Raw genomic sequence first — 19,315 nt, forward strand, 5'->3', positions numbered from 1 at the left:
CTCAGCAGATTCTCCTTATCCTCCTGTTGGCATAAAAAAAAAATAGCCAGGTTGCTAATGAAGAACTATTGTTACCAAGGAGATACCTAACAGACACAATTACCTGGTTAAAGCTGTACTCTCATGTACATACATAAGACAAATGAATGCTGTAAACAAATACACTCTGCGCTAATTTAAGCTTCTATTTTTTACTTGCACCAGCTCCTTACATGTAATGGATTAAATGCTTTTTATTTTCATTCTGGCTGAAGCTTAATCACAAGATGTATATATAGTGTCACAGAGACCATGGCCATAGCTTCTAGTCTAGAGTAGAATATTATTCATACACAGAGACAATGTGTTACGGTGATGACACGACAAGTTTTTTTCAATAGCCTTTAACAAATAGGCGTATTTCTATACTACCGCTACATGCAACACATTATCTTCCATGAGAAATGCAGAGGTGAAAGTGTGAGTGGGTAGAGGCAACTGTCAACTGTGGGATGTGATGAATGACAGCTAGTGGGGGGTTCATCCCAGAGCCTGTCGTGACTCCCATCCTGACCCATCCAATGACCAGGAGAGTGGGAGGAAGAGAGAGAAAGGAAGACAGATAAACAGAAAGAAATGGCCCGATGTGGAGGAAGGAAAAGGACGAGAGAAAAGGGGAAAAAAAAAAACGTGGGTCGACCTGTTTTAATTTTTTGCTACAGCAAAAATGAAGGACACGGCAGGAGGGGTAGGTGGGTGTCAGAGTGGGAATGGAGCATCATCTATTTGTCATCTATCTTTCTCACTCTCATCCTGCTATCTTTTTTCCTCCATTTCCCTCTTTCCACGCCTCTGTCCTGCTGTTTCTGGCTTCTCGTGGGAGTGTTGCAAAGGCAAATAAACAGAGGAGATTGTTTATTTCTGCCAGTGGGGAATAACAGTGCATTATTAACCTTGTATTACCTTGCCTTGGGTTACCTCAACCCACTAATTTATTACAGAGAACATAGTGTAATGATTTCTTCTACTCTGGATATGTCTGCATGACATAGTGGCTGTGTCAGAGGAGCAGAACCTCCTCCATCTCTCACAACACGCCAGACACACACTTGGAACAAATGTACAAATATATACACTCACAAACTTTCATGCGTGGGAACATTTACACAGACATCAGAGAACACTAATATACTAATATATGTGAAATACACAAATATATAAAGTGAAAATACACACACTTCGATACACAGAAGTAGATACACGCTCCTAAGGGCACACAGAAAAGGTATGAACACACACACACACATACAGATTATTAGCTTCCAGTGCCAGATGTGCCACCCACACACAAACACACCAGGCCTCATCGTTTGTCCTCTACAATCACAGGAAGTTAGTCGGTGCCGTTTCATATCTCCCCATGGAGGATGTGTTCCACCAAATAAGGACAATTGCCACAATGTATGAGGATGTAAATGGAAAACAACCCTTCATCTGTCACTGTAAACTACCTTCCTTTTTCAAAGTTGATTCAAAGATAAGCTTTTATTTTGATCGTTTTATCTGTGAACAGTTGTGTGAGGTAAGAGAAGCTGCTGGTGTTTTTTCCTCTCTTTGGAGTTCCTTTTTTAACACCTGCTTTGATTCTTTTCAACTTAGTTGGTATCGTGGATGGCACTAAAATATGACAATAAGATATGAATTTGATTGTCGTTGCTATGGAGCAGAGAGTAGACAGAGACAGCAGTCAGACTGAACAAGAAAACATTGCTTTAGTAGCCGAAATCTTTGAAATTTGACCCCAATCGTTTGTAGCTGTAAGTAACAAAGTTTTAAAGTGAATGGGTGTTCATAAGAGGCAGTAAGTAAGTAAAGTACATTTACTCAAGTACTGCACTTATATCTATTATATGTAGATTCGTAACACTTAGTCTATCTAACTGATAAATTATGATGTATTATTATTCGTTAACCATCCATATATAAATTGTTTAAATCTGCTCAAACCTGAACAGCTGTGATGCTTTGGATTCACACCATATCACTATGTAGCTTCAGCCCATTTTTTTAAATAGTTACTATTACTTTTCTTTAAGGGTTTCTCTAAAAATATCAAATAGACTTGGACCTTGATGTCAACAGCATGAAATTCTGTATTACATAAAATACATGGTTTTCATAATGGAGTACTTGTATCTTTATACTTTAAGTAAATTTTAAAGCATGTAATTGGAGTATGTTTTTAGGCCAATACTTGCACTTCTACAAGTCTATTGGGCTTCTGTACTTCTGTGGCCTCTGGTGTTTTTGCAGAAATGTAACTTGGGTGTTGCAATTAACTTCTGTCACGAAATGTACATGAATGCAAGCTTTTACCTTGAACTTTTTATTTGTTTTTACTGATGAATTGGTTGTTAGTTGGAGAGTTTAATGACCATTTAATGACCAATTGTTTATGAGGATAGAAAATGTCGACAAATGCCTTTATATCGCATGAACAAAAGTGTTTACATACCAAAGAATAAAATGAGTATACATTTTGACTGACTGGTCTCTTAAGTATTACAACATAGTATTACTGTCGTACAACAGTACAACATTGATATACCTTACTCTTTTTTTAAGCAGTAGGAGAAAGTGAGAACAATCCAGTCTATAAAAGGGATAAATGTGAAAGCTGAATCCACACATCTCTCGCACACTTAGCAAATACTCACCATTTTAATTTTTTCTACACATATGCTGCATTCGTTGCATGTGGTTTGCATTACATTTTATGTCTTAATGTTGTTGTGTCTCATTTCTGTACTTCCCATATGGAAAAGTGCATTTTTATGTAGGAAACAACCTAACAAACCATCCTTCTCTAATTTGTCTGATTTATATTTCCTCCTCCTCATCACGTCAGAGCCAAAAATGTCTCAACCAACTAACCCTGCGAGTCAAGTGTTTCTAAAAACATTAGTAAACTACCCTGCCCACACAGTCATGCCACAAACTCCCCAACCTAAAATGACTGCAGACAAAATCTGACAAGCCATCCATGAGGCCACTGAACACAGATGAAGAGAGAGATGACAGATTTTAGTATTATTTTTACATTTGAGTCTCTGTGGGTTAAATGGGAGAGGCGGTGAAGACAGGTAGTCACAATAAAAAAAGACAACAACAAGCAGAGACACAGTGGTGTGTCTGACTTTCTGACACAAAAGCACACACTCAGACACACTCAGGCACACGCAAACACTCACATGCATGCACTAGGTGTCTACCTGCTCCTCTCCAGACAGCTTCATATGGAGGTGATAATTAGCTCATGCTGTAAGCTGGTTGACTCAACACATCGTGCTCACAATGGACACACGACCACGTCAATGGAACGGCTTTGTTCAAAGGTATGAGCAGCCTGTTTGTCGCACAGCAAGGGCTTTTGTTAAGTGCTTGTGCTCAGATGGGTGTATGCTTACATGTGTTTGTGCTTGTGTGCCTGTTTTTTCCTTCAGCCCCGCTGAGATTTGCACCGCCCTCCGCATGGTGTCTCCTCTCCTCTGACCCAGTCTGGAGGTGCAGAGGCTGAAGCAGAACTCCTGCCTCCAGGGGATTGACTGAGTATCACAGCACAGGCTGCCGGGCACGAAGCTGCTGTCCACCCTGCTAGAACACAGACGCACAGAAGCACACCAACAGAAGCTCCCACACATGGGGCGCAAACAAAGAGGCATGCAGCCACATACGCTGATCCTCTCCACCCCCTCTTCCTTTCTCCTCCACACATGCGTGAAGAAATGGGGAGTGAAAGAGAGACAAATAGAGCAAGAGAGGAGAGGCAGCATTGATTTTTGCTTTATCGTCTCAGAAAACCTGTTTTCTTGCAGAAATCTTGCACTGAATTATTAATATCTTCATTCAATTTTGATGCTTTTCTCTTTCGGAAAGCTAGAAGTTCCTGAGTGAGGAGCCCCTGTATAACCTCCTCAACACATACTGGTCTGCAGCTGCAGGTTCACCACCTCTGCCTGCATCTGTACTCACACATGTCTCTCAGTCTTTCACCTCCTGGCACTCCTACCATCCTCTCTGGCCTGCGTGGGAGTGTGTGTGCATCTATGTGTGTGTGTGTGTGTGTGTGTGTAAATATGATGGAAGAGAGACACAGAAAGGGAGAATTAGCTCATGCAATAAGAGCTGCTAGGAGTGTGACTACAGTGGCTAACTATAGCTATCACCATTACACACTGTCCATCTGGGACCTAGCATCCTCCCTCTGCTCTCCTTTCTATACTAGTAAAATTAGCCATTTAAAGGACTCCCCTTCTCCTGGCCAGGGGCTTTCTCCTAAGAAGAAAATGTAGAACAAGCAGAAAAAATCAGACAGTAAGTAAAAGTTTTGTATGCTCGATGGAAATTTGGCAAGCTTGAATAGAAAAGGAATACTAAGTGCTTCGGAGATTTGCAGCTCCAGTGCCCCCGTCAATATCTCCACCGTAGCTAAAATGTCAAATTTAAATTTGAACATTAATTGAGTTCCTGTTCGATACTCATTTTGCATCAATATGTAGATTAATATGCAATGATTCATCTTCACAGGCTTTTCCTAACTTTTGATCAGTAATTGAAGAATTAAAGAATGCAGCCACCTCACTGTGCATTTCTTAAATTCTTAAGTTCTCTCCCCTCTGCAGCAGCACCATGCTGTCTACATGTCCACAACTGGCAGCTCGCCTGGGTAGGAGGCCAGCGCCAGGCAATCTGTGCACCATCACCTATCCTGACCTGGCAGCTGCTGGACACCATGTGTGTTCAAGAATGTGGGCACTGGGCAGATGCTACCGTACGAAAGAGGCAAGTATGGTGGGATGTTGCAAGTAAAGAAAGAAAGAAGAAGTTGGAACAGAAGGGCAGGATGAAGTGCACAGAAGCTTGAAGCAACTCTAGATTTGTAGTAAAGTTATTTTTGACTGTACAGAAGAAGTAGTGAATGGTTATAATGCTGTACAAAATAATGAGAGGATGTTTTTCTGTTACATGGCTGATTTTAAGACCAAGTGACAGATAGCTGTATGGGGGGTTAACACAAGCATGGGTGGATAGCAGAGGTGAGTTGGTAAGAAAGCAGGGAATAGAGAGAAAGTAAAAGAAGAGGGAATAATGAAAGAGAGGGGATAATAGCAGAGGAGTAATAGCATGAGGCTCCCAGGCAAAGATGAAATATTTGCAATTCCGCTGGGTCTCTTGGCTGCAGGCTCTCACTCCATTTGTATGGAAATGAGTTTGCCTTTCTTTTTTTTTCTGAGAGCAGGGAAGACCAAAGGGAGGGAGAGAGGGGTGGAGACTGAGGGAAGGTGGGCAAACTGACTGACTGTCAAGGATATTGTGGTTCCTGCCAATGCTTTTGGAAGGCTGGGGCTGGGGTTGTTTCTCTGCGGCACATATGGATAAAATAAATCTATGTGTTTATGACAGACTGATCTATGTGCCTGTCGCACTGGGAGCCAGTTTTCTTGTTGTAAAACCCTTTGTCTGTTATTGACAATTTTCTCAAGCTTTCTCTCTCTCTTTCTATCATTGCCATCCTCCAGTCCAGGCCCACAGCTGGGACTACTCTGATCCTGGGCCCAGGCCTGCTTTCTGCCAGATAATTAACAGATGTTGTGGAAGGCCTCTGTTTTGCTATTTTGAGCTCCTCCTGTGTGTCTGCATGTGTGTATCAGGGGCATGTGTTTACACTGTGTGTATTGAGTGATGCTGCCATGTATTCATGGCCAGCTGTTCATCTCTGCAACCCAGGGTGAGTGGGGAGAAGACATCCCATCTCTGACACCCTCCACTTCACTCTGGTTCTGCTACTCTCCCCTTAATTCCCTTCCCTATCCTTCTTCTTTCCTCTCCCCTCCCCTCCTTTCTATTCCTTTCTGAGTCACAGCCGCCAGCCACAAGTCTGCGTAGGTCTGAGTCATGCCTCAGCTCTCGTGAGATGGGCCCTGCTGTCTGTGAAACCACAGACATGAGATATGAGAAATGGGAAATGAGAGAACAAACAGACACACAGGCTCACTTGGACAAACCCACATACACATACACACCCACACACAGAGGGTTATATTCTTGTACCAGGAACATTCTGGGTTGAATTAGCTTAGAGCCAGACTGGAGCACCTGTCTCTCACATTGAATCTTGGCTCTTGCATTGAAATGACTGCTTTGTAGAACATGTTTTGATAAGATTTTTGTGAAGTAAAGTTTACTTTGCAAAAGAAAAAGATCAATTGTTACAGATTTCTTAAAGCTCTACTCTGTTTTTTTTCTATCTATAGACACAATAAAAGAAAAGCATCTGCTACATAATTTTGAATCTTTTTAACCATTAAAGCAAGGCGTTGTAACCTTCATCCTCTGCCATGTGAGAAGCATCAATTAAAACTTTGGTGAAATTCAGAAATACATTCAGATACTGCAACATTATGGAACATTAGCCTTTTAGTAATCACAAGAATCTTTGTTTTTCTGCTCTTGTTGTTTTCTGTAAACATAGCCCGAGTAGTGTGTGACTGTAACCACGTGTTTAAATGGGGTGTGACTACACTCACATGTCCTGTGTTAGGTGCAGATATTGGACAGTCTTTCATGTTCTGATATAAACAGTTCTTTTTACATGAGTGGGTGTGTTTGTCTCATGATATTTGTGTGATGCAAGCAAAATGGGATTTTATTTAGTTGTATTTCTGTTTGAAGTTTGATAATGTGACCTAACATCATCTACTTTAAACTTTACATGCATATTTATTTAAGACTGTCACATGTATTCTTACAAAAACAAGTGCACACATACTTACAATAAACACTCTATTGTGTGTGTTATGTCATATGCAGTAGGTCTGATGACCTCTTACTGAACATTGTCCAGCACACTTACAGGGACACAGTTTATGCAGAGACCAAAATACATTCAGTTCTCTCTTCTGTCTGTTATGCTGCTGATGACTCACTGCTGTTATAACACCCTCAGCACATCTCTCTGTCACCCACTAAGACCTACTATGTATTTGTTAGTGTGTGTTTTGCCAGCCTGATCTTCTGCTCTTTAAGATCCAGAGGTTCAAGCCTAAAATTAGAATGAAGCTAGAAAATGTCACATGGGAATGAGGATTGAAATGGCTGGAGTCTAATACTACAGTTTGTGGCAAAAGCAAAGGGAACGCTAGAAGGATTTTAGACCTTAAAGCCTCTACTCTGTTCAGTATCATCTCAAAAGCAGAAACTGAAGAAGCTTTTCCAAGAGGAGATCAAAGAACTTTACCTTGCTGATTGGAATGCAGGGCAGCTCAACTTTCAGATGCGGCGTCGCTACACCATTCCGGCATAAGAGGATTAGTGATCTGACTCTTTAAACTACACAACAAAACCACAATAACTAAGGATCAAAATGTGGAAACCTAGTTTGAAGTTTAAGAGAGAGGTATCCATGTATGACATGAAGAGACTGGGAGAGCTTGAAAGAATTCTTCTCACTGTCTCACTTTCTCAAGTTGCTAGGTGGGTGTTTTGAAGTCTGCATCTGAAATGTCACCATTACTGTTTGGCTATTTAGAGGCGAAAAAGGATTGAATTGCTCTGATGTGTTCTAAATTGCCTCACCCCTCTATGTTCCAATGTCCCTAATCAGATCCAATTTCAATATAAATCACCCACATCATCATTGATCAGCGGCCCTGCCCTTTGAGGTCAGCTGCTCACCAGTCTTTGCCCCACTTCCACCGTCCTCTGCAGTCCCTCTACTGCCCTCAGCACTAGTGCCAAAGGCCTGAAGCAATCGTCAAGAGCTATTGATCCCTGGAGGTGAGAGTTCACACAGGGGCGGCGTTGCCAGGGTTCAAAGGTCAAAGCTGAGTGGGTCAAGTGAGATTGAATGTGCCCGCCTTGTTGCCAGGAGCCATGAAGGTCAGGTTGGCCCAGTTCATTCTCTGACCCCGCCTGGTCAATAGCGCCTCACGTCCATCAATTGAACTCTGATTCGTCATTAAATTTTTTAATCCATAACCTGCACATATTATTCCCTTGAACAAGGAGGAATGGCTTTACAGATGCATGTTACTCCTGGGATTGATTTTAGATGGCAATCATTCTGACCTGCAGGGAGGAAGATAGCAAGGGACTGCTGCTTGTCGATAACTGAACAATGGTTGCTGATTTGGTGTTGTTTTCTGTGTATATTCCTTTCAACTAAACTACATAGCTCATCAGCCGGGTCAGAAGGCCAACTGCAGATTTGCATGGATAGACACTTTTCATCAAACACTTGAAGAAAAGCTTTTCCTATAAACTGGCCTTCTCGTTTGTGGTGGAAGAAATTATAATCGAGTTTAGTTTCAGTTCGAGACTTTCAGCGTCTACAATTCTGACCAGCTGACAATTTAGAGCTACATTTTGGCATCCATTCTCCAGGCTGTCACACACAGTCCGAACTCCCCCGGAAAAGATGTAAAAGTCATTTGTATTCCATGGGAATTGTCTGGCTGTCCTGCAGACACACACTAACACACACCCAAACACACACCTACAGATACACATTGACTATCTCTCTCTCGCGCTCTCTCTACCACACGCACACACATATCAGTGAGGGATGCTCAAACAAGGCTGTTAGGTTTGGCACAGATCAGGAAAGAGAGGCCGGAAGCACGAGGAGGGAATGTGGGAGGCAATATTTATGAACAGTGAAAAAATAATAGAAATAGAAATAATAGAAATAGATACACAGAAAAGAGGAAAAGAGGTTACAACAGTTTGTATACATGGATATTCAAAAAGAACTAGTAGACAAAAACTGGTGTGTCACATATTTGAAAGACAATAGAAACCAAAAGGGGGAAAGTGCTGGGGTATTTGTTTTTTTTTTTACAGCTGAAGAAAACAACCTGCCAGCATTCATATGTTATTGAATTACCAGTATTAACAAAATAACATGTAGAACTTCTGTCTTGTACCTACAGTCTCACAATCTCCTGTGGACATTTCCCCTCCTTTCCTTTTCAACTATTCTTTTTCTTAATCTTCATTTATTTATACTTGCCCCCCCCCCTCCCATTCTGCCTGTCACTGCGAGGTGTGTGTAGGCAGCATTGTGATAGGAATAGATGTTCCCCCTAAGCGAGACCTGCAAGAGCCATTTGAAAAAATCAGCTTAATGGAGAACAGTAGGTAAGGAGTGGGCAGCGTGTACTTTTTTCCAATGCTTTTTTTCTTCTATTCTTTCTCTGCTGCTCCTACTGTCTGTCACTGGCTCCAGATCTCTGTCTGTTGCGCTCTGCCTCCCTTTCTCCGTTTTGTTTCCCTCACTGTGCCCTCATTTTCACCCCCGTCTTCGACTTGAGCTTTTCTTCCTCCACTCCAAATGTTTCTCTCTCCGGTGGCACATCCCCCTTATCTTCCCTCCACCTTTTCCTCACCTGCCACACTCTCTCTGCCTGCCCTCTCTCTGTCTACTGTATATCTGTGTCTATCTCTCGCACTCTCCACCCCCTCTCTTTGCTCTGTTTTTCTTTCACTTTTCTTTCTTTTATCTGGGCGCACATTCCTCTCCTCCCACACTCGAAATTCTCACTAAATGATTCCAAGTGTCTGGGCCTTGTGCCTCCCCGAGCAGGCAGCACAGCACGTACACACAGTATACACACACATATGCACAGTAACACCCACCGAAAAACACATGTAAGCACACACATGTACAGTTCTGGATGCTGCAGGAGGAGGGTAACAAAAGTAAACAAAAGGCATTGAGCGTGGAATTGGATCTCTTGTTGTTCCATTCTGTAATGTGAATTACTGCTTTTAGTAGATTCCAGTCATCCATTTATCAACCACCAGTTAACCATCAATCCATCAATTTATCCATCCATCAAGCTCTGAGAGATACTCCAAATTTTCATGTCCCAACATCTAAATGCAATTCTAAGCAGGCTTTGATGTTGCAGTCACAGTGGAAATGTATACTCACAGTTAAAAACAATTGTCTGTATCCAGGGGAAACTTTTGACTTTCACTTGGTGAAGTTTTTAGCTTATCTACCAATGGCATGTTCCCTATCAAATTCCAGTGCTACTTCTTACAGATTTGCAGGTATTTGGTCCTAAGCCAAAGTTCAAATTTTTAATTTTGACCTGATGAAGATGCCTCAAGGAAGAAGTCAGATGAAATTTCATCCTATTGTTATATGTAGCAAGTTTTATTGGAATGAAAAAGCTGACACAAATGTCAAGCTAATGATCAAAGTGGTTAAGACAAAAATGACCATATCCATGGAGCCACAGTTTACTATTAATAGTATATAATTGATACTCTAGTATGTTGTACAAACACAGCTTGTATGAGTTGAGTTGTGTACTGAACCTTCTCTGGCATGAGACACATCATTTGCTTTCTTTTAAATGTTAATATTTTGTAAATTAGAAGTTGATATCCAAAAATGTATTAAACCAAGTTTTATTTTCATGGCAGTAATATCTTTTTTTTATCTGATTAAATGTCACATTTTTCATTTAGTGAATAATTCATTTTGGAATTCAACTGTAAATAATGATGAAATCATAATACTTTTCTCCATCTTGCATCATGCCTGCTGTTTCCTGCATTCTTTAAGACATCAATAATTCAGACATGAAGTTGAGGATGAATTATTCACATGCTGATGTCAGACAAACGTGGGTCTGTACCCCACTTTTAAATGAACCAAAGAAGAGGGATCTACCTGTGAAGCAGAAAGTCAGCTTGCATTGAAACCAAACTCCCAGCCTCTTTTCCTCCCAACTCTATTCCCGAACCTCTCTGCATTCTTCTCCCTGTCAGCTGCCACATTTTTACTCCCGTCACACACATTCAGTTCTCTTTTCATTCTTTCGTGTCACCTAGATTACATGCATGTAAAGCAAGGCGCTTCTGTTTGAAAGAGACAACACAGGGACAAGGATAAGTAGTGGTGGCTGAAAAAGGGATTTCACTGCCTATCCTCTCAGCACACAATGCCAGCCAACAGTCCTACAAACTAATCCCATCGCTGCTTAAAACTCGAGGTGTAAAAACACTGGGGGGAGCCAGGCAGGAAGGCAGGCAGAAAACACTAGAGCGAAACAAAATGCTGTGACTCCACTTTCTATCTCTTTTCCTCCTTTTTCTTACTTTTCTGTCATTCTCTCTTTCTTTCGCTCTCTTTATTATTTTCCCTCCATTTCTCATTAAAACAGTGCTAGTGTGAGTCATAGTCTATTACTGCATTATCTAACCCCTGGGTCTATTTAGACACACACTTCCTCCTTAACAACTGTTCACATTAATCATTTGATTCAGCGTGATGCTAATTAGAATTTGTCAATACTGTTAATCTGCTCATCAAGCCCTCATGTGGATCTGAATATCTCAGTGATTATGTAGACGAGCAGTTGATAAAGTATTAGCCTACCTGTTTACCGGCCGAAATCGGCAAATGATAGCAGCGAGGAGGGAAATCACCATTCAGTCAGAAAATTCTGTTCAGGCTCTGATGTTGGCAAGCATTTGCCATGAGGAAGTATTCCAGAGTGATTCACTTGGTATGTTTACATGTGGGAAAATACCTATTAGAACCAGAATAGTCTGATTGCAGTGCAAACACCTTATTCCAAATACTGAAGGTTGTTAGTTAGCAGTGCATCATTAATATGCTGTTTACTGTAGGAAGGTTAAGATAGCTGATTGATCAGATTGATGACAACAAATTGTATTCAATGAGTTGCACCGCATGGTTTGTCACTGCACTGAGCAAAGCGCACATGCAGCACACTGCTTGGTAACCTCGTGCACACAAGTGATCTCAGTTAAATTTTGCTAAGAATAATAACATAATAATAACCTTTAATTCTCTAGCTATGTATATGTACAGTATATATGCATATGTTTCTGTAGATAGATAGATAGATAGATAGATAGATAGATAGATAGATAGATAGATAGATAGATAGATAGATAGATAGATAGATAGATAGATAGATAGATAGATAGATAGATAGATAGATAGATAGATAGATAGATAGATAGATAGATAGATAGATAGATAGATAGATAGTGTTTTTAACAGTTTAACTGGCCCTAGTTAGCATTCAGTGTACCAGCAATTTTTAAGCATATGATATATGGTTAGTCACATATTATGCTATAATGTGGTTGTAACTAGACACAGCTGTTTATTAATCATTAATAACTATAACTCATTCTGTCGGCATCTATTCTTTGAGGCTATATAAACACATAATGAATGACATTATAGTCAAACATATATGTAATATATTTCTAGATTCGTTTTGGTTAATAGGTTTAATGAAATCTCTCTGCAAATAATCTGCTTAAGTATATCACAAACGAATTACTGAATAGGTACACAGTGTGATAGCAACACTTCTACCACCACTCTCCTAGGCATTTGAGGTTTGTTCTCTCAATTGCTAGAATGAAAAAATATATAACTTTGAGAGCTCCCTCAAAGAGCAGAACTGAAAAATCTACAACCATTTGCTATAAATGGCCAATTTTTTAAATGTATTTTTTTATTGTCAGTAACAGAGTGATGGAATATCCACTGGATCTGTTCTGACCTCTAAAATGCTTTAAAGGAAAATAGCAAAAGGTTTTTCTTTTACTTCGTCAGTAAAGGTGCACAGTGCTCTAGTAAAGCTGAGACCAAACTACTTCTTATTGCTGTGCTTGGGTTTTCTCCTACAAGACCTAAAACGAATCATATTATTAGTGATAGTAGTCAAATACTCAAATTCAAAGCTGTAAGTATTAGTGATTTTGAACACGCAAGAAGTAACTAGAAGTCTTACATGAGGAAAAAAAGAACTTAAATCGAGCCAAAAATGTAGCCAAGCAAAAGATAAAGGGCCCAAAAATTCTTGCTAAAGTCTTCTGTACTGTTTTTTTCTTTTTCTTCTTTTTCTTTAGAGAACTAGTTTGCAATGTACTTTACTCCACAGACATGCAGATCTCTAGGGAGTGGGCCGAGGTGTGACAGAGCCAGACATTAAACAGAAGCTAGGCCAGGTTAGAAGGGCCAGGCGTGGGAGACAGGAGAGAGCCTGTGGGATAGAGCCCTGTGTAGGCACCAACTTAACCTGCCCCCCTCCCCCTCATCTCCAGTCCTATCTGCTCACCCACGCACTCTCCTCCATCCCCACTCCCCCTCTCTCCTCTCCTCTATTTTCTCTGCATTGTATTTATCACCCTCTGCCCACACTGCAAACTCCATGCAGAGACAGAGAATAAGAGCTCTGCTTGTGTGTTTTGCTAAAAAGTGACATGTAAGAATGCGCTGCACTCCCCCTGATTACCAGCGTTTCCAACCAACACTGAGTACAATTTGAAGTGATCTATACTTCTCTAAACAACATCAGCAGACATATACAGAGACAGCCAAAGCAGAGAGAAGGGAGGTGAGAAGAGGCAGCCCTGTTAAAACTAGTGTTATGTTAAAACCTTGACAGACAGACAGTGCAGTGCAGGCGAGACCAGACAAACCCAAACAGGCCAGAGTTTAGTTTCTGTGTTTTATTCACTATTGCTGTAAAGATCAAGCCGCTCTATGGGGATCACTAAATATTTTTATTATTCAACGCATGCCTAAATTAAAGTGTGTATGTGTCACAGTTTATGGTGATGACATAAAACACTGGGTTGGGAGATGTTTATAACAGAATAACATCTAAAACTATATTGTTTTTTATGCATTATTAAATGAGTGGGTTTCATTAGGTAGAAACAAATGCATAGCTTTCTGGAGTCACAAATCAGGGTGGTGAAGAGATAAAAATATATTTTTAAATCTCCAAGGCTGGACATTTTAAGACAACAGAAAAAACACAAAACCAGCTTTAAAGAAATATTTATTTACATCTACTATCACTTTATATTATTGTTATTTAATTCGTACAAATATAAATTGCTAAAATACAGATTACTGTTTTATGGGGGTTGTGTGCTGGCCTATTTCCTGGTTGGCAGCAGTATCTTCCTAGAGCCTCAACTAGTTGCCTACTTGCAGCGGGGAAATAGTGGACATAATACAATCCCTAATGTCTATATAAACATTAATAGAACCTTTTTGGTCAATTGAGATACAATATTGTCCTCTTGAAAGTATAGATAGAGAGGTAGAAAAACAACTCTGCACAAATTGTACTTTAACGAGGCACTGCCTCCAGAATCAAGCTTTTCCGCTCAGAAAAGTACAATTCTACTCTACCTTTTATTTTCCCCCGCTTTTTTTCTGCTGAACTTCAGACACTGGTTAAAACTGCTCTGATTTGAAGGTCACGTAGAAAAGGTTTGCACCATGAGTTAAACGCCTGTGGTTGATGTGGTCAGCACTTACTTCTCCTCCTCCAAACCAAAGACAAAGGGCATTGAGCGCTTTATACTAGCAGGGACGGTACCTCTCTTCCCTTTCTGCTCTGGTGCTTAATAACACAACCATCACCGCAAAAGAGCATTGTTCAGGTCTAGTCTGTCTCCTTTCTGTTTGTTTGTTTTTAGTTTTGGCCTTTGTACATTTATGTTCAGTCACAGGTCAGTGATTAATAAAGTGTCACTCCCTGCATCTTATATCAAGGTGTGTGCATAAAGTGCATATACTGTAGATTATCATATTTTCTTCCATTACTGAAAAATATCAGATCCAATAGAAAATGGCTCTGAGCCACAGGCTGGTTGGCAAGACACTGCTTGGGAGTCACCAACTCCAAATTTAGCACAAGTCTCAGGAAATGACCTTGAGAGCAATGTTTATCTTAATTACCCCCCCCACCACCAGCTCCTCTGTCGTATGTGCTTACGTACTGGATTCTCAGCAGTACGTCACATTTGCTCTCAGTGCCCTTTGTCTCACCAGGCAGCAGCTCATGTGTGGCATAATCCCAGTCTGCTGGCCCAAGGCTGCTCAGGTTGTCTGCAGCTTGTCTCCACTTCCTCTAAATGTGCTTATGTGTGTGTGAATATGTGTGTGTTTTTGTACATGTTGTGGCCAGTGTGCAGCAACCTTGTGTTTAGCCAACAGCCTTGCACATCATCACCTCCATCACCGAGAAGGACGACGTACACATTTCTTACTAGATACATTTACTTTACTCTGTGTGTGTGTGTGTGTGTGTGTGTGTGTGTGTGTGTGTGTGTGTGTGTGTGTGTGTGTCCCCGTATGAGTGTTGCTATGCCACTCTGATCCCTGTCAGGGCCTTAAGCCAAGCCTGCGGCAGGTCCAGCAGCAATACTCATAAAACACTAAAAGTCCTTTCCAGCAATCCGACGTGGATGGACAGAGAAAAAGAGAGTGCTGGCGGTGTTCCTGCTCACTGGTACATTAATATTTTCCTAAAGTCAGGAGACAGCAGGCTGGTTCCCCCCCTCCCCCCCCTTATGCAATGTGAGTCCATAAAAATGTGGCATATGAAATGTAGAGTGATACAGCTAACATGAGACATATAGTAAAACTCTGAGACCTGCATCAGCTAAGATATTCCAGTGATGTAACACAGCTGGCTCACACCTCTTTGTACTTTGTTAAGTATGTCACTCACATAGACATCCTCACAAAACCACTGGAAAGTAGGATAGCAGCTTTTGTCCCATGTCTGCTCTGTCCACCGGGACAAAAATGGTGGAGTGGAAACATCAACAGCAAAATCAACCATAAAGAGAGAGGATAAGAAAAGTACTGGACGAGGGAATATAAATGACTTTGTTATGACACAAAACAACAGACGGGGTGAAGAGAAAACATACAAAACCTAAGAATGGGAAACAGGAAAATGTTCAAATGAAAGGTAAACAAAGCCTGACAAATAAAATAATATCCAAAGCAGCAGCCAAAGCTTGACTCTATGTGTGCTCCTCCAGCCCACAATAGAGCCCACAATATGAATTCATGTAAGCTATCAAACGAGAGAAAGATTACCGTAATACTGAGCAGAGGGAAGGAGCACAGTAACACATTGGGGAGATGTACTTATTATCTAAAATCTTACGCAAAAAACTCATTTTCTCTCAGTTATCTGACCAATGAATGTGAAACTAAAGGTTAGCGCTGACTCTTGACATGACATATGTAATCAGATTTTCCTAACTTTGGACAGAGCAGCTGCTGGCAATGATTCTATGCCAATTTTATCTAGCTAAAATAATCTCCTGGCTGTGGCTTCTTAGCATGTAGCTTCCTCTAACGAACAAATCTGGCACTGGTATCAGCAAGAAAGTAAATTTGAGTATTGTCAGTTTCTTTCCAGTGATCACATATATTAGTGACAATTTTACTTTGATGGCAATGAAGTTTGCCTAGTCACTGTTGAGATATTGGTGACAGCCATCTTCTCGTAGAGACCTTGTGAACAGATGACATGCTGACAAGATTTGGCCTGCGGACTCTGCCCAACAACAATTAATGTTGAAATGTATGTGGCATACAAGCTATGTCATTCACATGCGTTGCAATCTCTCTGGATTGATTGGAACAAAATCAATGTTGCTCAGGGACTGACTACAATTATAGAGTTGTCGTTGCAGCCTTCCTCTAGCTGTGTGAGGGGAGTGACATGGTGCACAATGTGTGTTGAAGGTTTGTTTAAGTCTAGAGGCCTCTGGGTGTTGACACAGCTGCCCACGGAGCGGAGATGAGATGAGGGAGACTGAGAAATTTGGGTAAAACTACTTTGTGCCTCGGGGTCAGAGGTAATGATGGCGATATGGAATGATGATGAGCAGCAAGAGGAAGTTGAAATGTGTGTTTGAGTTTCAAACAGGGAAACATGCTTGACTTTCAGAACATGCTTTTGGTTCCTAAAAATACAATGACCCCAATTCATGTGCTGTGCAGATGAGGTCTTTGTTTAGGTCTATGGTGGGCATATGTTCCTGTGTGTGTTTATCTTGCATTGTGTTGGGGAAAGACTGTTTTTATCATTATCAGCATTTATCCTTCAGGGTGACCCCTGGCTCTCTCATCAGCAAACTCTGTGTTTTTTGTGTATGTGTCTGTGTCAGCAAGTTGTTTGTCCTCATCAGGATTAAAGAGCTTTTCAGTGAGAGGGAGCTTTAACGCTACTTAACCGATGTTGCCTTAACCCTGCAGCCAATGACCTTTGCCCATTCTCTGATCCTTATACTTCCTGTCTCACATATCACAACTCTTCCAAGATGATATGACAATGAGCCAGAGAAATCATAGAATACATTTCCATTTTTCATGTGACACTGAGCTAACGGTGAAAACACACTGCAGACACCCTTTTAATAGGAAGCACATTCAATTTCTCATGAATGTTGGGACACAGACAAAGAAGTTCAATAGTGCCCTGTTATGACTGAAAGACTGTAGGCAAAGAAGGAGGATTGTGCTTTTTTTTAGATGATGTAACTGCTTTTTATTATGCTGATAGATCAACCCCTCCACACACACGCACACACAAACAATAAAGAGAATGCAGCCTTGTAGTCGCAGAAGTCAGGCGTTCCAAATACCAGGGGGCAGAAACTTCAGCAGTGGAAAGACCAGTCAGACCCAGCACACTTACATAATATTAGTCAAAGACAGCAGCACATCGTCCAATGAAACATATACTGCAAACCCATATTAGGAAACTACAGCCAAACAGTTTCATTGCACTGTAGCTTGCAACCATGTAAAGGTCAAGGTGTTTGTTAGCAGTAAATGCACACTGTTATACAGCATGCTACTCTGTTATTTCTGTAATTGCAATGACATTAAACACACATAAAATATTACTAAGTCATAAATTACAATGTTATTCTAGCTCCATGGATAACAGGTGTTAAGGAGTAAACAGTGACTATTAGAGGCCTGCAATATGTCATTAAAGAGACATAAAAGCCTTATAAGCTTCATAAGTCACACAGTTTGCAGGCACATAATGATGAATGAATCTATTAGATGTCGGCCTGAGTCAGATAAGACATTACACATGAACAAAGTCCAGACCAAGCACTCCAATTTAACAAAATATTACACTACATTACACACCAGCTTTCCAAATGGCTTTATTTAATGTTTCTGTTATTGTTATTGCTTCTAATGTAAATTAGCACTGTTGCTTTGGTGTCTTAATTGCTTTCTTAAACTAGAACTTTTTAGCTTTAGAGTTTCCTACATACATTATGTGTATGTAGCTGGTTAATTTGATGGCCTGGGAAGAATATCTGGGTATATTAGCATTTTAGTTAGTGGCCCCTAACTGCAGGGTCTTTCTACATATACTTTATACAATATTGTCGTGTAAAATTACTCATCATCTGAACAATGAAAGACATCACCCACTGGCTAAATCCTTGATTATTCCCCTACAACCTACACCATAGAGCTATTAAAGTAAAATGGTATATTTTTCATTTACCAATATGATAAAATTTATAAAAAGTGGTATGGGAGCAGATTTATTACTCTCAGTCAAATTAGCTGCAGGAAAGTAATGTAATTATTTATCACTTCATTGGGTCATAGATATGGAGGGAGATGGGGGAAGGCATGCTCAGGCCGACATGATTTCATGCGGAAAATTTATTCAACTGTCAATATCATTTAGATCCCTCTGGATGAGCACTGGTGCCTCAAAAGCAGTGGGGGGGGGGGGGGGGGGGGGGGGGTTTGGTGCTCAATCACAATGACATTGTCTTCAGTCTTCACTTCCTTGATGCTAAAGCCATGTCTGTATCTATCCTGCATGTACACTGATCACTGTCACAACATTAAGTAAACCTGGTGGTTTTACCTAAAGTGGGACTCTGGTTGTGTAGCAGAGGGATGACAGACAGAGCAGAGAAACAGCTACCAAAATAAACCTATGATTAAATGGCTGGTGTTTTCAAGAAGCTGTAAAAGGTAACGCCACATACCTGTATGCTGTAAATCTACCAACATACAGGGACTGAGACTTTTCCACCTTAAAGATTGGACACCGAAAACGAAAAAAAAATCTGTTACATGGTCTAGGGCTTTGGAGATTGTTCAGAACTCTACTATGGCCAAGTCCCCGGGACCAGAATCAGTAGTGTACCTTTAAATGAACAACAAAGAACAATCGTGGAAAACAGTGTACTGGATGTATTGGAAAGATGCCATCAGTGGGGTGTAAGAGTAAAATTCTTCCTTCAACAGAGAGCAAGGTCCTAACCTGTTTTCTCTGCCCTTTCATCCATCCCCAGGAAGATAAAGACCACTTTACAAAACCACCAGGGACACCACATCTAATGACTCATTTCGGGTGTATGAAGTGTTGTAGGGGTCTTAACTGCTGTGCTGAATCTTAATGAC

General features: G+C 40.8%; 1 long non-coding RNA gene across 1 annotated transcript; it reads left to right on the forward strand.

Moving 5' to 3' along the window:
- The first annotated feature begins 2,466 nt into the window (after window positions 1-2,466).
- Window positions 2,467-9,552, forward strand: LOC137132199 (uncharacterized). Its single transcript, XR_010915078.1, has 3 exons — window positions 2,467-3,374; window positions 3,483-4,353; window positions 4,662-9,552. It is a non-coding gene; the product is annotated as an uncharacterized lncRNA (long non-coding RNA).
- Window positions 9,553-19,315: the final 9,763 nt, after the last annotated feature.

Source organism: Channa argus, chromosome 8 (assembly GCF_033026475.1).
Source record: "Channa argus isolate prfri chromosome 8, Channa argus male v1.0, whole genome shotgun sequence".
In the NCBI taxonomy this organism is placed as follows: Eukaryota; Metazoa; Chordata; class Actinopteri; order Anabantiformes; family Channidae; genus Channa; species Channa argus.